This window comes from Microcaecilia unicolor, chromosome 1 (genome assembly GCF_901765095.1).
Source record: "Microcaecilia unicolor chromosome 1, aMicUni1.1, whole genome shotgun sequence".
Lineage (NCBI taxonomy): Eukaryota > Metazoa > Chordata > Amphibia > Gymnophiona > Siphonopidae > Microcaecilia > Microcaecilia unicolor.
In genome coordinates, this window is record NC_044031.1 from 734,269,071 (window position 1) to 734,291,229 (window position 22,159).

General features: G+C 44.0%; 1 protein-coding gene across 2 annotated transcripts in view; it reads right to left on the bottom strand.

The window, feature by feature from the left end:
- SEMA4B (semaphorin 4B) overlaps positions 1-22,159 on the bottom strand; it is a 348,493-nt gene that overhangs the window by 103,037 nt on the left and 223,297 nt on the right. The window lies entirely within an intron of this gene.

The following is a 22,159-nucleotide window of genomic DNA, read 5'->3' on the forward strand; positions in this document are numbered from 1 at the left end:
GTTGGCAGTAGTGGAGAAGGGAACAGATAAGAAGGATTTATCCATGGAGCAGAGTGCACGGGAAGGGGTGTAGGGAAGGACGAGTGTGGAGAGATACTGGGGAGCAGCAGAGTGAGTACATTTATAGGTTAGTAGAAGAACTCTTACCGCATGGCCATGCGGAAGGAAGCCCTTACTGTCACCCACTGAGGTAGCGATAAGGGCTCCCACGCTAACCTGGCGGTAACTGGGCAGCACTTGGTGATGCTCGGTTACCGCCAGATCATCGCTGCGCAAGCCGTTTCCGGGAGTTCTTTTTCCTCCGGAAATGGCAGGCGCTCGGGGCGGGTCTACTGCCGGTGGCCACGTTGGGCTGGCAGTAATTCCGGAAGAGCGAGCGGTAAGCCCACGTTGGACTTACCGTCACTCTGTAAAACAGATCCTAAGTCTGTTCTGTATTCTTCAAGTGGTGTCCTATTATTTTAATTGAGTTCTTTTCTGTTTTCTGGTATCATCTCGCCTTTTGTCCAGAGCACAGCAGAGATGACTGAAAGAAGGGCAAGTCAACAACTCTGAAATAAAAGGACCAAAAGCCTCTGAGCTAGTCCAGAAGTGGGCCAGCCCAGATCCTGAGACCCCAAAATGGTCTTAGTTCGCAGGTTAACCTATACAGACAATGTTTAAATTGTGCTAAGACTAAAAGTGCCAATCTTCAAAGGGATTCTCTGCTGCTAAATGGGTATAAAAATTCCTTTTTGTCCCTATAGTCTGGGGAAATGGGGTAGGGGCAAAGCCAGGGCTAAATACTGCAAACGAGCAAGTACTCATAGACAGTATGTGGGGAGCCCTACTGGGCTCAACATTTTCAAAGGGAAATTCTGGAGGTGGGGGAGTACATCTTTGAAAATGAACTTCCTGCAAGCAGTTCACCCTCGTCATGCATGCGGATACATTTGATGAATATCCTAATAATCAACAACAGAAAGGGACAAACATCAAGAGACACGGCACAAAGAAGAAAACCCGTGAAACAAGGAGCTGTCCACGAGCACAGTTGATGAACCAAAGGAAGAGTAGTCCAATACATGCTCCTTGTAATTTTAGTAGTCTTCCCATGGCTCATCATCTGTGAACCTGGCCAGCCCTTTGGTTCCTTTTTTGTTCTTTGTGGATATCCCAACATAGGGTTACCATATGGCTCCAGAAAAAGGAGGACGGATTGAGCCAGCCGGGTTTTACTTCCATTGCTTTCAAAGCAATGGAAGTAAAACCCGGCTGGCTCAATCCGTCCTCCTTTTTCTGGAGCCATATGGTAACCCCAACAACCAGACCTGTCTGAATGGTCCAGTCCTGCTGTAATCCTTCTCAAGCTCTGCTTTTGGTGGGGAAGGTTGGTACATAAAATTCTGTCACGGGGTCTCAGGTTGGCAGTCAGCAAGTCAACAACTCACTACAAAGTTCTCTTATCATCAACAGGACAGGGTGATACTACAATTCTGACATGTGAGCTTAGACAGAGAGAGAGCAGACCTTAGATGTATGCCCATCAAAAATCTAGCACCTCCGTTTTTCATTACAAATGTAGACAACTGGATTATCCCTTACCAAGATACAAAGTAAACATAGTCCAAAACTGTATCCTCTTTCATCTTGTGGTGTCTGACCTTTTGAGATTATTTGGTGAATGATCTCAAGGGAAGAACAGCTAAAATCGCAAATGACAATTCTAAGGATGTGAGATGCATCGTGTGTATAGCCCCAGTTCCAGATCCATGACTTCAACACCAGGCAAATGGGACTCCCCTGGTCTCAACTACCAATTCATGCTCAACCCCTAGCTTCCACTGCACCTCAGTCCTGACCTGAAGGATATGGTCACTTGTCTCTCTGCTCATTGGTTTCCACAATGGCAGGCTGCAAAGCTGAGGACATAAGAACATAAGAATAGCCATACTGGGTCAAACCAGTGGTTAATCTAGCCCAGTATCCTGCTTCCAACAATGGCCAATCCAGGGCACAAGTACCTGTCAGAAACCCAATTAGTACCAACACTCAATGCTGAAGGAAGCAGAACAAATTAATTCCAAGAGACAAAAAGCTATTTCTCATGCAAATGTTTCTCCGATGAAAGAAGAAAGGAAAAAAAAATCCAATCTGTGTTGTGATATTGTACTGTAAGCATTACCCAAGGCCCTGGATGTGCCTCTAAAATTCATTCTACAGCACCTGGCTTATTTTTCAAATATTTTCTTGAAAGCAGCTGGCTTGAGCAATAAAGGAATATCTGGCAGGGGATCTGGGAAAAGAAAAATCTCAAAGCAAAACAAAAGAAAGACTTACAGTTTCTGTTCCACTCGGGCAGAAAGGGACCGTATTCACTGCTCCCTCAAAAAAGTTTGTGTGTGTGTGTGTGTGTGGGGGGGGGGGGGGGTACTGCTTCAGATTGCCAATATTTCTAGATGTTAATAGCAGAGTTTGACTTGAGTTTGTACCGACCACACAGCAACAACATCTGAGAAAGCCTGGAATACACACAGAGGATCCCTAATTGCAGGAAAGCCAGAGACCCTGGGACGTATGACAGCGATATAGGAAGTAAATTGAGCAGACCTGATGGGTGATACGGTTCTTATCTGCTAACTCATTCTGCATCTCCAGCATAATTTAGCAACAAGGAAAGTGGGTGCCCACCTAATAGGTGGCTTCATTTTGAGCACTTCTGCTTCCCTGACACTGCTCCGCGACACACTTTTCCTTCCCTTTCTTCATATCAGTGGCGTAGCCAAGGGTGGGCCTAGGTGGGCCCAGGCCTACCTATTTTGGGCTTAACCCCACCCAGTAGCAGCAAACCTATGATGTGGCTGGCAGGGATCCCCAAGCTCCACCAGCCAAAAACTCCCAACAACTGTCCCTCTTGCATACCTTGTAAATAGCAGATCTTCACCTGTAGCGAGAAGCAACTGATACGTACTGCTCGCACCAGCCCCATAGCTTTCCCTCTGATGTATTCCCACCTACACGGAAACAAGAAGTTGTATCATCAGAAGGAAGGCTGTGGGGCCAACATGAGCAGTGCGTATTAGTTGCTGCTCGTGCCAGTGAAAATCTGCTATTTAAAAGGTATGCGGGGGAGGGGGGATGCTTGAGAGACCATATGGCATGCAGGCGAGAGAGGGAAAGACCAAATCACTTGTGGGACAAGGCATTCCTCTTCTGCCCACCCCTCTTGGGCCCAGGCCCACCCAAAATTGGGTGTCTGGCTTCGCCCTTGCTTCATACCTTTAGGTGAGAGGATCCTACTGGAGAACTGAAAGCTGTACATCGCATGAGGATGACCTGAGCTCACATACAGGGGTGGATCACAAATTTGTAGCCCCCCCCCTTTCTCGGCAACAACTGCCAAGTACATAGTTTTACTATCCCTCACAATATACATACAACTGTGCAAGTACTTTAAATTTATACAAGTACGCAGATAACATCAAGTTACTGTTAGTGTTATAGGTGTTGACATGAGCATTAATGGTAAACATCAGAGTTTATAAATAGATTTATCACGTTCCTGAAAAACACAACCACTGCACTGTACAAGTAGGCCTTGATAATGAGAAGGGCCCCTCCAGACTTTTGGGCCTGTGCTGGGATTCGTCCCTGCTCACAGAAGACCAGGACTTCCTGACCTCTTTATTTAAATTCACAGATTAATTCCATGTTGTCTTTGTCACTGTTTGGTCCATTAAAATTTTATGGGTCAGTATTCAGCCGCTGCAGTCAGCGTTGTTTTGAAACTCTGGCTGCAGCAGCAAAACCAAACAAGGCTGTTCAATGTCAGTATCTGGATTGCATCCGACATCGAACATCCATGGAGGGCGGTGTGACAGCACTATCCAGATGGTGGCAATATTGAGCCCACTATCTGGACAGCTTACCAGAAAATAAAGAGCAACAATTTTTCTGTCCTAACTTCATCCAGATAGCGGGCTCGGTATAGTCACTTTCCAGATAAATCACCGCTCTGCCTTCACGCCACCCTCGCACCACTCCAACACTATCACGATAGTGCCGAGGTGGTACATATGTGTATTCAGTGGCACTATCTGGATAATACCGCTAAATAGCCATAGAAGTATCCCAATAACAGTGGCAGTTATCTGGTTGGTTCTCTTTGAATATCCAGACCCTGTGATTCAGTAGTTTTCTCCATCACATTCTTTTTCAGTAAGGTGTGGGGGGGGGGGGGGGGGGCTCAAATCAAGATGGGTTATTTTACCACTAACTTGTGCTATTTTAGCACAGGTCCCATTTTATGCAATGAGACCTAGTTACTAATATCTGGGGTTAACAGTAAAATAACCCATCTTAACGGTAGCCCATGTTGATAACTTACTGCCTTAATTACAGAAAAAGGAATGTCTCTAGAAATTGACATCACTGCTATATGCAAAGTAAGTGAGCCAAGTATAGTGCAATCAAGCCATTGTGACATCACTGATGAGGTTGGCTCTCAGGCACTGGCAGAATGAGGCATTATGACATCACAATATCAGCTCTGGTTACCAGACTGAGGGCCAGATGCACTGAACTTCACGAGCCATTAACGAGCAAGTAGTAAACCCTGGCATGCACTAAAGGCTTCTCCGAGCCATTTTCCAACGACAGTAGCAGCTAACGAAAACGGAATGCAGATGTGCAAATTGTGTAGAAAGCCTATTGTAATGAGATGCATTACTGCTTTCCAATTGCCTTAACGCTGGAAAATCTAACGAGAGGTCTGTACCTCTTGTTGGGGCTGCGCAGGATTGAAAAACTTCTATAAATGTAACAAAAAAAACTGGGGAAAAAAAGTGCTCATCAGGGATGTCCTTTATGGACGTCCTTCACTTGAAACAATGCCCAAATGCAAGTGCTCGTCAGGGACGTCCTTTATGGATGTCCTTCACTGAAAAAAAACAAAACACCCTTAAGCTTTAATTATTAGCGCTCCGCTTCGAAAAAGACGCCCTCCCTCCCCCCCCCCCCCCCCGTAATAAAAACGTCCTTTTTGGACGTGCTTCACTCAGCTGAGAGACCTGGAAGTCTCTGAGCCAATCACAGCGCGTGTAGCTCAGCTAAACGCGCTGTGATTGGCTCAGAGACTTCCAGGTCTCTCAGCTGAGTGAAGCACGTCCAAAAAGGACGTTTTTATTGTTGCAGGGGAAATGACTTCCAAAAAGGACGTCTTTTTCGATGGACATCCTCAACTGCACTCTCCAGATCGAGCCGCATCAGAGCCTTCCTGCAGCAGGCCGTGGAGGGGGTGAGCGGCGCAGCGTCTTCGGCCGGCACAGGGAGGCATATTTGGCATGCGCAGAGCAGCCAGCATAACGCTTGGCTGCTCTGCGCATGCTCGACCGGCTGACTGTTTACCGATGGAATAGAGAATGCAAGTGAGCTACAACGAGCAGCTCATTTGCATTCCCTTTCCTTAATGCATGCCCGTTCCTTACCGATTCGCTAAGGGAATCGGTAAGGGAAGGGCTCTAACGATTTTTTAGTGCATCTAGCCCCAAAACTCTTCACATTCAGGGGACTACTGTTAAGGCATGTTATTTTACCATTAGCTCATGGTATTTTAGCACAGGTCCCATTTTATGCAATGAGATCTAGTTAGTAATAACAAGTTAACAGTAAAATAACCTGTCTTAATGTTGTTAACTTCCCCTCCTTAATTAAAGAAAAGTCTCTAGAAATCAAACATCATTGCTATATGTAATAAAAGTGAGCTAAGTATAGGGCGATCAAGCCATTATGATGTCACTGATGAGGCTGGCAGGCATTGGTGGAATGAGGCATTATGACATCACAGTATCAGCTCCGGTTACCAGAGACAAGCTCTTCACACTAAGAGAAGAAGTTAACATTGTTGGCTACCGTTAAGACAGGTTATTTTACCACTAACTTGTACTTTTTTAGCACAGGTCTCATTTTATGCAATGAGACCTAGTTATTAATAACTGGGGTTAACAGTAAAATAATCCATCTTAACAGTAGCTCATGTTGATAACTTACTGCCTTAACTACAGAAAAAAGAAATGTCTCCAGAAATGGAAATCACTGCCATATGCAGTAGAAGTGAGCCAAGTTTAGGGCAATCAAGCCATTGTGACATCACTGATGAGGTTGGCTTTTAGGCATTGGTGGAATGAGGCATTATGACATCACAATATCAGCTCTGCTTACCAGAGACAAACTCTTCACATTAAGGGGGGAAGTTATCAACGTGGGCTACTGTACCAGTAATTTGTGCTATTTTAGCACAGGTCCCATTTTATGCAATAAGTCCTAGTTACTAATAACCCAAGTTAACAGAAAAATAACCTCAACATTGATAACTTCTCCCCCAAATGCATTCCTCTGGGCAGTATAAACATCTGCCTTTTTCTCCCTACAAATCTCCCTCTGAAAAACTTTCAAAAAGTTAATGTCTGATGGCACACCCAAGAAGCCTCCTTGGATAACGCTGTCCTGCCAAGAATAAATGAGACCGTAAACAGAGACATTTACAAGAAAGTGAAAAGAAAAGATTCCCGAGCCGCTTCAGAACCATCAACTTGAAATCCTCAATGCTGAGTTCTCGTAAACCAGCACTGAGTACCTGGCAAGACTGTGTCTGTTAATTCCAGCACATGCTGGAAGAACTGGTCCTATCTGAGAGGAAGGAAGCGGGTTTCAGGTTAACAAAGCTGAATCAAGTCACATGGTTGAATCAAATGTGCAGTTATGGCTGGGTGGGACCGATAGCTCCAGGGGAAGAGGAGATCCAAAATTCTGCTGACAGTTTCTGATTTCTGCATGTATCCATCATCAGAAGATCACTGCACATTACCAAGCTGTTGCTGTAAGCTGTTTTTGCATATAGGATGAACTTGGAGTCTGATCTCTCAATGCTAATAAATCCTTTTTACCTCTTTCAGGGCTCCCGCAGAGCAGTTATCATTATCACGTCTGACATTCCAGTAAAGCTATGCTCCTAAATTAGCCTACTAAATTTGTGCCCTATTTTCAGCCAAACCTAGGAGTGCAACTTCATCTTCATATCGGAGCTTAAGAGTTCTGCTCAAAAATGTAAGCCTTCCATTCATTTGTCCAGATTTATGAACCTAGTGCTGAAAATCAGGGCTAAGCTAAGCTCTTAACATTTCCCGCCCTAAATCCGCCCCGTTACTATCCACTTTTTATGCTACTAAATTTTGGGTAAAAATTTACGCACTTAGCCCTATAGATATAAAACAACAAAGCAGAGTGGAATCAATGCATTTATTGGAACAATACCCGACGTGGCCACGTTTCGCCCTCAGGCTGCGTCAGGGGTACAAACTATCAGAAGTGTATATAAACATGTCATACACACTTGTAGTGAGATAAAAACAATTGTTCCAGAAATCTTGTTCCACTTATATGCTGCTCCCAACTTAACTGATATGCCTTACTCTCAAAATTAGAAGTATAAATCCTTTGAATATCAGGCCTATCATCATTTTACAGCACTACTAGACACGCTTTGAGCTGCACAACGGCGGTGTTGATGTTCAGTATGTCTCTACGGGTACCTGAAGCAATGGATAAAGAGGTCCATTTACCAAACCACACTAGAAAGTGGCCGGCACTGGTGTCAGCGCATGGGTTTTCCGCACACTGTGGCCACTTTTACTATGGCAGCAAAATGGCTGCCGTGCCATATTTTGTTTTGTAATGGCCATATGCTAATTTCCCCATTAGTGCATGGCCATTACTACGGAAGCCCTTACTGTCACCTATTTAGGAGACGGTAAGGTCTCCCACACTACTCCCACACTAATTGGGTAGCGCACAGTAATGTGTCTGCACAACCTGATTAGCGCATGCACGCCTCCCACACTGGAAAATAAAAAATATTTTCCAGTGCGGGACTGGCGCATGCTAAGAAGAAAACTACCATGGGACGCCTCAGCACATCCCCTTTTAGCATGAGGTAAGCCTGCATTAAGCCTACCATGATTAGTAAAAGGGCCCCAAAGTGACATATCCAAGGTCACAACGTACAGTGTGTCAGTGTTCGAAGTGGGATCTGAATCCTGCTTTCTCTGCTTCTCAGCCCATCACTGTCTGTCTTCTCATCATCTTACTTTATTTCCCTTATAGTAGCATTTGATACAGCAAAACTCAACACAGCATAGGCCCGAGGAAATAACCACAGATGAGAAGCGGGCAGCGGAGGGTGAAGGAAGGGACAGATGTAAGACCAGTCTTCAGATTTACGCGCCTGTTACATGGAAATACTTTTCAAACAAATAGGAGGAAATATTTTTTCACTCAACGAATAGTTAAGCTCTGGAACTCTTTGCCAGAGGATGTGGTAACAGCGGTTAGTGTATCTGGGTTTAAAGAAGGTTTGGACAAATTCCTGGAGGAAAGGTCCATAGCCTGCTATTGAGACAGACATGGGAAGCAACTGCTTGCCCTGGGATTTGTAGCATGGAATGTTGTTACTCTTTCAGATTCTGCATGGAATCTTGTTACTCTTTAGGATTCCAGAACCTTGCTATTATTTGGGGTTCTACATGGAATGTTGCCACAATTTGGGTTTCTGCCAGGTATTTGTGATCTGGCTTGGCCACTGTTTGGAAAACAGGGTACTGGGCAGATGGACCACTGGTCTGACACAGTATGGCTACTTTATGTTCTTATGTTATTTTCACCAGTTATTTCTTGCTAATAGTATTAATTTAGTGGCATTTTCTTCTCCTTCTTAAATGATGGCAGAAAGTACATGGCACCATTTTGCAATTGTTCACACAGTCATCACTAGAACTGTAAGTTCTAAGAGGCGGAACTTCTACACTTCTTGTGCCTATTCAATAACGTGCTATTCAAGTTACTCATAGTGGTTTATTGTTTAACTTTAGAACAATGCTAGAGCTTTTTCTCTGGTAGGATTGTAACTTCTGAAATTACAGTAGAAACCAATTATATAGTCTAATACCAACTAACTGAACAAAGTCATTCCTTTTTCATGTACTCATTCTACGTTTCAGTCTGAGGTTTAGGTTGATACCTTCAGCTAATCTTATAAAATAAGCAATACAAGCTAGAGATGTGCGTTCATTTGAAACATTCTGTCATATTATTTTTGATCAAAATTGAGGAAAGCCCAAAGTTTTGCCACGTTGTTGCATTGTGCACTCCATTACTCAGTACTATGCACTATTTGTCAATAAACCCACTCATGAAGAACAGTGTGCATCATCGTGCAATAATGTGCACTAGGACTCAACAGTGTGCACTATTTGTCAATAGATACACTACTGAGAAACAGTGTGCACTATTGTACAATTATGTGCACTAGGACTCAGTAGTGTGCACCATGGCCAACACTGCTTCCTAAAATAAAAGAAAAATCCAACTCCCCCTAAAAATAAAATAAAATAAAATAAAATTTTAAATATGTGGGTTGATATTCAAAGTAATTTAAGTGGGCAGAAACGGCTCCTGGCCAGTTAAATCACTTGTTTGGGGCTAACTGGTCATTTTCAGTGGCACTTAACTGGTTAGTGTCGCTGCAAATGTCCGGAGAGTACCTCTCACAAAGCCCGGCTATTTTGGGGGCATTCTGGGACCAAGTTAGCACTTGGCCAGTTAAGTGCCGATATTCAGCACTTAAATGGCCAAGGTAACCACATAAACAGGACCACAGTCCTATCTTTCTGTGGTGCCCCATAGCTAGTTAAATGCTGAATCCTGCACTTAATCAGCTATGCTTTAGCTGACTCTGGAAACCTGTAAATTCAATGCCAGAGCCTGGACATGGCCCGGCATTGAAGTTCCAGGAATAATGCCAGTGGTGGTCTGCAAATATTAACCTCCTCATAAACAACATGAGAAATGAAACAAAACACAGACTTTTGGCCTAGTAAAAACTAGAATCAGATGAACCTATGGAGATTTAAAAAAAAAAATGAAGATGTCCAAGACTTATTCCAGTGCATGACTGCTGCATATGTTAAATGAAGGTAGTAAAATTGCGTGATGGAAGCACTGGGCAGACTTAGAATTGGCTGAACTAAATGCCAAGGGCTGAACGTATCCCTGGACAATAAAGATACTAATAATCCATTTGGAACAACCCCACAGTTAGAAAACTGTGATAGAAGCTTAAGAATCGGGCCATACGGGAAGGTGTGTGAAACCAAAACAATTAGGGGTTCTGGGTAGGAACCGATATATTAGGAGCCTGGAGATTTATTTATTTAAAAATTTTCTATTCCGCTTACAACTTGGCAGATTACAAATCAACATACACAGTAAAACAAACAAAATATTCAAAAGCAGTTCCAAACTTGTCTCTCCTAAAACAGCCAATAGTATCAACTCCATGCGTATTGAAACAAATATGTGTTCAAAAATGTACAAAATTGAGCCCTGCTGCTACACAATCTCACGTAACCAGGCAAATTATTCCAACTTTGCAAGCCTGCTATCGAAAAGGTGGTACTCCAGGTGCCAGCATATATCATACTAAATGCAATTTAGAATTAGCTATTATTTTTTCAATTTTCTGACCGCAATGATCTCGACAGCTGATACACCCGAATCACATCTTTAAGGTACCATGGAACACAGTCTGAGTAGAATACCTGGCGAATCAAACGCGCCACCCTGTACTGTACTCGAGAGCATACTGGCAGCCAGTGCAATAAGCGAAGGATCGGGGGATACATGTTCAAACCGAGATGTACCGCCTAACAAGACAGCCGAAGCGTTCTGGGTTACAGGACTCTGGCCCCCACCCCGGACGATTTCTATACCGTAGACAAGACAATATTAAAAGAAGAACTGAATCTCCCTGGGCCCTAGAAAAGGTGATATTTACAGCAACTGCAGTAGGGATGGAGGACAATTAAGTCAAATCACAAAGCTATTCAAGCACCTGAGGGAGGTAAGGGTCCAAAGTGTGGGAAAGAGAAATTGAGAGGGCTCAGGATAATCGCACATAGGGTAGCATTGAAAAGGGAGTCTGGAAAAGTTCAAATTTCAGCTAATATTTTTGACTATCGATAATGTGAATCAAAGACATGCTGACACGCGGGCTACAGCCTTTGTGTCGGCAGCGGTTTCATTATGGAACGCACTCCCTGACCATCTTCGCCTTCGTGGCTGTTTGGCACACTTTAAGAAATCTTCAAAGACTCGCTTATTTGTGGCAGCCTACTTTTGAAGCCGTTATAGTACTCATGTGATGTACTGAAGCAGGCCACATTTTTTGTATTTAGTCTTGTATGTTAAATTTGCAATCTCTTTGTGATTTCGATGTTATTTTATTTATTTGTTATATTTGTATCCCACATTTTCCCACCTATTTGCAGGCTCAATGTGGCTTACATAGTTCCGGAGAGGCGTTCACGGACTCCGGTATGAACAAATACAAAAAGTGATGTTGTAGGTAAGATAGAGTTCATGTGGAACAATTTAATGTGTATTTTCATAATTGGAAACCACCTAGTTTACAGGTGGTCTATAAAATTTAAATAAATAAATAAATAGTGTTCCGAGGGTATATTTTACCTCTTCCGGACTTAGGGGTGCTTTTACTAATTGTGTTAACCAGTGAATGAGATTAATCCGCAAACAAACCTTTTCCGGAGACGGGAAGGCGGTAGAACTAGAGGACATGAATTGAGGTTGAAGGGAGGGAAGACTCAGGACTAATGTCAGGAAGTATTTTTTCACGGAGAGGGTGGTGGATATGTGGAATGCCCTCCCGCGGGAGGTGGTGGAAATGAAAACGGTAATGGAATTCAAACGTGCGTGGGATAAACACAAAGGAATCCTGTTTAGAAGGAATGGTTCCGTGGAATCTTAGCGGAGATTGGGTGGCGACGCCGGTAATTGGAAACAAAACGGGAGCTGGGCAGACTTCTACAGTCTACGCCCTGATCATGACTGAATAGATAGGGATGGGCTGGAGTGTAAATTTTAAGGGGCTTCGATGTTAGCTTCAGAACTTAGTACAAGAACAGTACTGGGCAGACTTCTACGGTCTGTGCCCTGAGAAAGGCAAGGACAAATCAAACTCGGGTATACATATAAAGTATCACATACCATTAGTTTATCTTGTTGGGCAGACTGGATGGACCGTACAGGTCTTTATCTGCCGTCATTTACTATGAATGAGTGTGAACTGTCACTAGAAGCGTAACAATGTCTGCTAATTCACACATTAACTGCACGCATGAAGGGAAGGGAAATGGGACTTGATATACCGCCTTCCTGAGGTTTTTTTACAACTACATTCAAAGCGGTTTACATATATTCAGGTCCTTATTTTGTACCAGGGGCAATGGAGGGTTAAGTGACTTGCCCAGAATCACAGGGAGCTGCAGTGGGAATTGAACTCAATTCCCCAGGATCAAAGTCCACTGCACTAACCACTAGGCTACTCCTCCACTAGCAACTTTCCATGTAGAAGCCTGCCCTTGCAGATCAGCAATGCGGCTGCGCAGGCTTCTGTTTCTGTGAGTCTGACGTCCTGCGCAGCCGCGTTGCTGATCTGCAAGGGCAGGCTTCTACGTGGAATGTTGCTAGTGGAATAGCAACATTCCATGTAGAATCTCAAATAGGGAAACAGAAATGGGACTTGATATACTGCCTTTCTGAGGTTTTTGCAAATACATTCAAAGCGATTTACATATATTCAGGTACTTATTTTGTACCAGGGGCAATGGAGGGTTAAGTGACTTGCCCAGAGTCACAAGGAGCTGCAGTGGGAATCAAACTCAGTTCCCCAGGATCAAAGTCCGCTTCATTAACCACTAGGCTACATGAAGAGATGGTAAGTGCATCTGCAAAAACAGTGAATAGTTTTGTCAAATTTTAGGGGTCAGTGAAATATGGGAAAGGGGATGGGATTTGATATACTAACTTTCTGTGGTTACAAAGTGGTTTCCATATTATATACAGGTACTTATTTTGTACCTGGGGCAACGGACAGTTAAGTGACTTGCCCAGAGTCACAAGAGCTGCAGTAGGAATTGAACCCAGTTCCCCAAGATCAAAGTCCGCTGCACTAACCACGAGGCTACTCCTCCACTCAAAATATAGAAGCAGTTATTAGCCCTGCTTGTATTTCCCTCCCCGTTACTTTTCCTTGTTCTAAACTGTAACCTTCCCTGCCCCCATCACCCTCACGCGTTTTACTTTGTTCTGTTATTTGTCTAAATATGTGTTGCTCCGTTGTTTGCTGCTACCCCATATAGCTTTGAATTTGTAAACCACTCAGATTTCCCTTTGTAAAATTTGTGGTATATCAAATGAATTGAACCAGGACCCTTAAACAGGACCTTTCAGTGCGGTAATTGCTGGGCACGACCCCAATTGTTACTGCTCAGCCTTTGCGTTGCTTATCACGTGTTAGTATTTGATTACAGCAAGGTAAGCAAAAAAAAAAAAATTACCACACTTTAGTAAAAGGGCCCCTTCGCATGATGGATGAGGCCAGCTCGGCTGTGTTTGAGAGTAGGTTGCCCATTTTGGGGGAGGGGGGGCGGTGTTTTGGCAAGAGATAACAATTACAAGAGAATGGAAGTTAACATACCAGACAAAACTCCCAGAAGACGGTCACATTTTTGTGTATGAGAGAAGGTAAAATGCTTTCTCTAATTAAGCAGCTTTGATTTCCTGGGAGAAGGAAGTGGAAATCTAAAGACTTTCCCAAAGTTAAAGAATGATAGCAGGAGGTAAATACTGCTAGAATTGTAGATTCGTAAAATCAGAACTAAATATGACAATATTAGAAAGATATGTTAAAGAAATAGCCAACATTATAAGTCACATGTGAAAGATTTGGCTATTACTGATGCACACGTAATGTGGTATCACATCATATCTTATATTATGAGTTTATCTTGTTGGGCCACCTGGGTGAGCCATACAGGTCTTTTATCTACTACTACTACTACTTAACATTTCTAAAGCGCTACTAGGGTTACGCAGCGCTGTACAATTTAACATAAAAGGACAGTCCCTGCTCAAAGAGCTTACAATCTAAAGGACAAGTGAATAGTCAGTTCGATAAGGGCAGTCTGGATATCCTGAAGGTAAGAGTTAGGTGCCGAAGGCAGCATTGAAGAGGTGGGCTTTAAGCAAAGACTTGAAGATGGGCAGGGAGGGGGCTTGACGTAAGGGCTCAGGAAGGTTGTTCCAGGCATAGGGTGAGGCGAGGCAGAATGGGCGGAGCCTGGAGTTGGCAGTGGTGGAGAAGGGTACTGAGAGGAGGGATTTGTCCTGTGAACGAAGGTTTCAGGTGGGAACATAAGGGGAGATGAGGGTAAAGAGGTACTGAGGGGCAGCAGACTGAGTACATTTGTAGGTAAGAAGGAGAAGCTTGAACTGAATGCGGTATCGGATTGGAAGCCAGTGAAGTGACCTGAGGAGAGGGGTGATATGAGTATATCGGTCTTTTATCTGCCATCATCTACTATGTTACTATGGAACTGGCTGGGATAGGAGGGACAGGTGGGGGCGGTAAAGAGCACTTAGATGGACAATGTTCTATACTGTGCATCTGGATGGGAGGGCTAAGGATGGGGGAAATGACTGAACACATCTTCCTGGATGAGAGTTTTAGGAAAGGAATTTGCTAAGGACGTACAGTATAACATTTTTTTTTTTATTGGTATGATAAAGAACTGAGTTACAACAATGTCATCACTTCACCATGAATTTAACAAACAGAACCTTTTACCTCTCTAATATAAATTTCCATCTCAAATCCCCCCCTTTCCCCCTCACCCCCAACCAACCCCTACCCACACATCCCAATTCCCCCTGACCCCCCAACGACTCAGTCCCCTAAGGCGGGAGGTGGTGGAAATGAAAACGGTAACGGAATTCAAACATGCGTGGGATAAGCATAAAGGAATCCTGTGCCGAAGGAATGGAGCCTCAGGAGTTTAGTCAAGATCGGGAGGCGGGGCTGGTGGTTGGGAGGCAGGGATAGTGCTGGACAGACTTGTACGGTCTGTGCCAGAGCTGGTGGTGGGCAGCGGGACTGGTGGTTGGGAGGCGGGGATAGTGCTGGACAGACTTGTACGGTCTGTGCCAGAGCCGGTGGTTGGGAGGAGGGGCAGGTGGTTGGGAGGCGGGGATAGTGCTGGGCAGACTTATACGGTCTGTGCCCTGAAGAGCACAGGTACAAATCAAAGTAGGGTATACACAAAAAGCAGCAAATATGAGTTATCTTGTTGGGCAGACTGGATGGACCGTGCAGGTCTTTTTCTGCTGTCATCTACTATGTTACTAAGGACGTACAATATAATATTATTTCACTATTTAATTACACAATGAAAAGGCCATGGGTCTCCCATCAGCAGCTCAGCATGTCTTCCAGTTTTCCTATTTGTTGCCTGCCAGAGTGTGTGTGCACACATTTAGACACCGATGCATATATTAGAGGTGGTTAACAGGATGCCTCCTGCATGCTCTCAGCATGACAAAAACCCATGGTCAGGCTACAAATGGATTTTTTTTTTTTTTGAAACAGACATTAATACCAGGAGTTCATTTCACATTTCTGCTTTTACAAACCTCTGATTAGATGCTCAATGAACTCGGAGTTCGTGGAAGGCTAGAAAAGCTGCGCTCTCATTGGACAGAAATGAGGTAATGGCTTCAGATGCATATTCCGGGGGCTCCGTGTGAGCTCCCCGGGGTTTACAGCATTGCAGGGACTCCCTGAAATAAACCAGGCTGCTGTTTCTATGACAACTGGCTCCTCTGGCTCAGTCCATGTAAGTGCCTGAATCGCAACCAAGCGAAAAGGATGTTCCTTGTCCCCTGAGACACAGGCAAGATTGTGGGGTGGACGTGAGGTGGGGACAGGGTAAATCTCTACTGCCAAGCACTGATGGAACTCAGAAAGAGTCCTGCTGATTGATGCAGTGTGCAGGCATGCAAACAGCGTGTCAGAACAGGAACCCCAGCTGCGGATCTGACATTTGAAAGCAATGGCAGCTTACAGAGGTGCAGTGATGTGCTGGAAGGGGCTACTGGGAGACCCTTGTTAAAATTATTTGATGAAGGCCAAAGCCACCTTCTCCAGCACAGCAGAGCTAGTGTACCCACTGATTAGAAACTGGCAGCACGTCACTCCAGGCCTGGTCGTGGCTTGCTGCGATGCCCAGAATGAAAATAAAAAGAGGGATATTAGAGAGAAAGAAAGTTCTGCCAGGTGCACACCTGTGGGTCGCAAACGCTCCCCACAACCAATCTGTGTTTATAAGGCAAGAGTTTGATGAATCAGGCTCCTTATCAGGTAGGAGAAGGAGCCCTTCACCAGTGGGAAGAGAAACTTCTGGAACTTCACGCTGTTCAAGCGTTTTGTACGGCCTTTCTAAAGAAATAAAATCAAAGAACAACATTATGGGGTAGATACTCAGCTGGCCACGGTCAGCGGGTTTTTTGTCCGCCGCCAGCTTTATGCCGATATTCGATGCCCGGTCACGTATGGGCATTGAGTATCTGGGAATACGAAGCCAGATAGTACATAAGTATTGCCATACTTGTACATGGAATTACAGAATACAGACTCAGCATGGCTAACTTGCATGCCAGGAATTACTCCAGGTTTCAGCATGCGTAAATTCTGGCACCTACAGTTAGACATGGAAATCAGCGCTAACTACAATGATATAAAGGGCGCGTGCCTTTTACAGAAACGCATTTATTTTGTGTGCCATTCATAGAATTCCCTCCTATGCACCTATAGGACTAGGTTCTATATATGCCGCTGAAAATGTATACGCTGATTACTATTCTATAAAGGATCTGCATCCTGTATAGAACAGGGCTAAGCGCATAAACGGTGCCTAACCTTTCGTGCTGACAGATCGAGTCTATTCTGTAACAATGCGTGTAAATTCTGGGAACACCTCTGTCCGTGCCCCCTTGAAATTACATGCTACGGAAGTTCTGTGCGTAGGATGTGTAACTCCCTATTAAGGCTAATTATTGCCAGTAAGTTGGTTGTTAGCAGCCAATTACTGGTGCTGATTGGCTCATTACTCAATTAAGTTGCACGCACAAATCGGCAATGCGCACTGATTTACGTGTGCAAATTTAGTCGCCATATAAAGAATCCCGAGGATAGCGCACTCTCTAAGAAGACTGTGCAGTATAGGAGTGGAGGAGTGGCCTAGTGGTTAGGGTGGTGGACTTTGGTCCTGGGGAACTGGGTTCGATTCCCACTTCAGGCACAGGCAGCTCCTTGTGACTCTGGGCAAGTCACTTAACCCTCCATTGCCCCATGTAAGCCGCATTGAGCCTGCCATGAGTGGGAAAGCGCGGGGTACAAATGTAACAAAAAAAAAACTAATAATGTGTATTATTAACACAACGTTTGTTTCATAACCAAAAAAAAAAAAAAAGGAAGCAAACAAAATTTTCCAGCTGCCCATCCCTACTAGATTGTGTCGGCTGACACATACTGGCAACTCACTAGACTTGGTTTGCTAAAGAACTAAAAATAAAAATTATCGAATCATTGAAAACTTCTGGCATCCTGAAAATGCAAGTGTCAAAAGATAGTGTGAAGATTGTGTTTTCTCATTAATAGTCCTAAAAATAAACATGAGTAGGCATCGTGCCAGAAACCCATAAACAAGCCGTATTTCTCTACTCTGAACCTCGTAACTTAACTTCAAATGTAGTTCCATTTTACCCACAAAATTTTCCCACTTTCACAAGCTTTGTTTTTCACTTACTAAAGACTGAAAGGAAAGTTGGCCTGCATCAACTTGAGAACATGTTGAAACAGGACTCGTCACTCCCAGACAAGCCCATAATCATATTTCAACTTTGTTGGACCTGCAGTTCAAACTCAGCTTCGAACAATCGATCATCTGATCCACAGCTCTCACGTAGCTGGCAGGCTGCCATTTCCAAAGCCCATACAATTTCTTTTTTTTAATTCCAGCCATAAACCCCACCAGTAACTGGCAGTTAAACCACACATGGCACTTAAATTAGTTCTGTCCTACATATATAAAAGTGGATCCACCCTGCATCAGTCCTGATTGCATTTAATAAACTCCCTTCTCTAGATGTTTACCAGGTGCTACACTTCACTGGCTTTTTACAAAGTTTCAACAGTGCACTGAGCTAAGTGCCTAAAGAGCTACTACATTAATCAAAAGAATAAAATAATGTTACATAAGTACACAAGTGTTGCCATACTGGGACAGACTGAAGGACCATCTAGCCCAGTATCTTGTTTCCAACAGTGGCCAATCCAGGTCACAAGTACCTGACAAGATCCCAAAACAGTACAATACATTTTATGCTGCTTATCCTTGATATAAGCAGTGGATTTTCCCCAAGTCTATTTTAATAATTTTTTATTTATTTATTACATTTGTATCCCACATTATCCCACCTTTTTGCAGGCTCAATGTGGCTTACAATTCATCGTGGATACTGGAAATAGAAAAGAATGTACATTTGGTTTTACAGCAAGTATTAGGTACATGATGGTGAAATACATAGTTCTGGAAATAGAAAAGAGTATATATTTGTTTTAGCAGAAGTTTTGGGTACATGATGGTGAGATACATGATAGTGTTAAAACCATAATGGTTTATGGACTTTTCTTTTAGGAAGCTATCCAAACCTTTTTTAAACCCCGCTAAGCTAACTGCTTTTACCACATTCTCTGGCAAAGAAATCCACAGTAATTTTTCTTCAACTTCATTCTGCAGAAGTGATATAGTGACTTGCATAAATAAATAAGAGGTCCTTTTACTAAACTGCATTAAGCACTTAACATGTTGAAAACCACATGGAGGAATGGCCTAGTGGTTAGTGTGGTGGACTTTGGTCCTGGGGAACTGGGTTCAATTCCCACTGCAGGCACAGGCAGCTCCTTGTGACTCTGGGCAAGTCATTTAACCCTCCATTGCCCCAGGTACAAATAAGTACCTGTATATAATATGTAAGCAGCATTGAACCTGCTATGAGTGGGACAGTGCGGGGTACAAATGTAACAAAACAAAATAGAAATAATGTAATGCCACATTAAGGGACCTGCAGTAGTTTAGCAGTTACCTAATGGTAAACAGCATGTTAATTGCTTGTCAGATCTATCCTGACAAGATTACAGACCACAACACAGGCAAACCCTCTTCCCCTTTCCCCCACATTTTCCCTAAAAGAAAAATCTCTGTGTTATTACACACTTTCAATCCCAAGTTTTCATACAATTTCAATCAAAAAATTCAAGGTTGCAAACACACGGGAGTGTGGACTTCTTTTAAAACAATAATGGTGTTGTAGCTTGATTGCATCTCCCTGTATTTTGCACAGCTGTTGTACTGTCACTTTCAGTGAGGAATGGAGGATTCAAACTGAGAGTCCCTTTACTTAACAAACTGAGATCATGGTACATGTAGAGCATAATATGGGTTCAGCATCTCCATATCAAGGGATGTGCAAATAGTGCAGATGCACACGGTGAAAATATGGAGGGACACAAACACTGCTCCCAGCCCACCAGTGGCATAGCCGTGGGTAGACCCAGGTGGGCATAGGCCTGCCCAGCAGCGGTGGATTTATGATGTGGCTCGCGGGGTTCTCCACGCTCTGCCAGCTGAAGACTCCCAACATCTTTCCCTCCTCCCCTCCCATGCAGGCGTTTCAATGTCTCTCAACTCCACCCCCGCACCTTTTAAAGCCTTCAATTTCTTTGCCAGCAGCGGGCAGTGACTCATACCCGCTACTCCCGCCAGCCCCGAGCCTTCCTTCTGATGCAACTTCCTGTTTCTGCATAGGCAGGAACAAGTCAGAGGGAAGGCTCTGGACCGGCATTGCAATGGGTATGAGTTGCTGCTCACTGCTGGTAAAGAAATAAAGGCTTTAAAAGGTACAGAGGGGTGAGTGGGTAGAGAACTGAAAGATGCCTGGTCAACTGGGGGGGAAGGGAGATATGCCAGCCAGGGGGTGGGGGATCTCATGCCCACCTACTTTGGCCTCAGGCCCAAGGGTGTCTGGCTACACCCCTGGAGCCCATCTCATTGGTGGTGGTGAAGCGGGCAAGACAGGGGGTGCTAGTATTAGACTTGCACAGAGTGTAATTATAGCTTGGTATAGTCCTGCTTTTGAGTAACCATAAATACAATGGCACAACCTCCAAGGACTTTCAGAGCTAGGCTGGAGGTTTATCGAGAAGTTTGACACGAGATCTGCTTACTGTGCTGAAGATTCAGACACAGCAAAGGGATTTCATGAGACTCAAAATGCTGAAGACAGCAGGATGTACAGAACAAATCTTAAAGAAACCTCAGACCGCCCAGAACACGGCAGCCAGGCTTATCTATGGAAAAACACGTTTTGAAAGTGCAAAACCCCTTCATGAAAAACTGCACTGGCTACCAATGAAAGAACATATCGCCTTCAAGATTTGTACTTTAGCTCACAAAATAATCCATGGTTTTGCGCCAAGCTGCATGACTGGACTAATTGACCTACCAATGAGAAACACATTTCAATCAGCAAGAACATACCTAAACCTTCACTTCCCAAGATGCAAGGGACAAGTATAAATCAACATATGCGTCCAGTTTCTCCTACATATGCACCCAGCTCTGGAACACATTACCAAAAGACCTGAAAACTATGAGCAACCACCTAAACTTTCGAAAAAAATCTAAACTCATCTTTTCAGAAAGGCACACCCCACATAACCATCATAAACACCGATCAAAGTAACACAACAATTAAACTAAGTAACGGACAATATTCAATCCCTTGCCGAACGATCCCTCCCTTGCATCCCGCATTGAACGAACCGCACCAAATCTATAAATTGTACTATCCACTTTGTATTTGTTCACACTGGAGTCTGTAACCACCTCTCCGGAACTATGTAAGCCACAATGAGCCTACAAATAGGTGGGAAAATGTGGGATACAAATGTAACAAATTTTTTATTTATTTATTGCATTTGTACCATTTGCAGGCTCATATCGTTTGCTCAGTCGGTGGATAGCAAATACAAAGTTGTATAGTGATCGTATGAGGTATAAGTGGAGGGTCGGAATGGATGAAGATTGCGTGTTAAGTAAATAAATAAAATAAAATGCAGAATATGAAAAGAGGAAACTCTGAAGCCAAGGAAATATACCTGAGGAATGTGTACTGCCAGCAAAATGGAGCAGTTAAACTGCTTCATGCTAATTTTCTGTTCTTAGTTGCGGAATGTGCAACACATCATTCACTCACCTCAGAAAGGAGGTGGTCAAAGTGAGAGGTTAAGGGATGGCATTTGGGTTGCATGACCTGTGTGGGTGCAGTGCTGCTTTAGGGGTGCCAGCTATGAAAACGCCACCATGACTTGGAAGGGCCCCCATGCCTACAGAGAAAGGAGAACACCCTCCCCTGCTATGGAGGATGCCACATGGCCTAAGAGCAGCTGGGGTCGGTATGGGACCTAGAGTAACTGATTGGGTTAAAAATTGGTTGAATGGTAGGAGACAGAGGGTGGTGGTAAATGGAGCTTGCTCTGAAGAAAAGGATGTCGTCAGTGGAGTACCGCAGGGATCGGTCCTAAGGCCGGCTCTTTTTAACGTCTTGTGAGCGATAAGGTTTGTCTCTTCGCGGATGATACTAGACTCTGCAACAGGGTGGACACCCTGGAGGGTGTGAGTGACATGAGGAAGGACCCAGCGGAGCTAGAGGAATGGACCGATATTTGGCAACTAAGGTTTAATCCCAAAAAAATGCAGGGTCATGCACTTGGGTCGCAAAAATCCGAGGGAACGGTACAGTATAGGGGGTGAAGTGCTTCAGTGTGCGAAGGAAGAGCGGGACTTGGGGGGTGATTGTGTCGGACGACCTTAAAGCTTTCAAACAGGTAGGAAAAGCGACGGCCAAAGCCAGAAGGAGAAAAAAGGAGGTGATAGTGCCGTTGTGAGGCCCCATTTGGAGTACTGCGTGCAGTTCTGGAGACCGCACCTACGGAAAGATATAAACAGGATGGAGTCGGTCCAGAGGGCGGCTACGAAATTAGTAAGCGGTCTTGAATGCAAAAATTATAGGGACAGGCTTATGAACCTCAACATGTATACGCTGGAAAAGAGGAGGGAGAGAGGAGACATGATAGAAACATTTAAATATC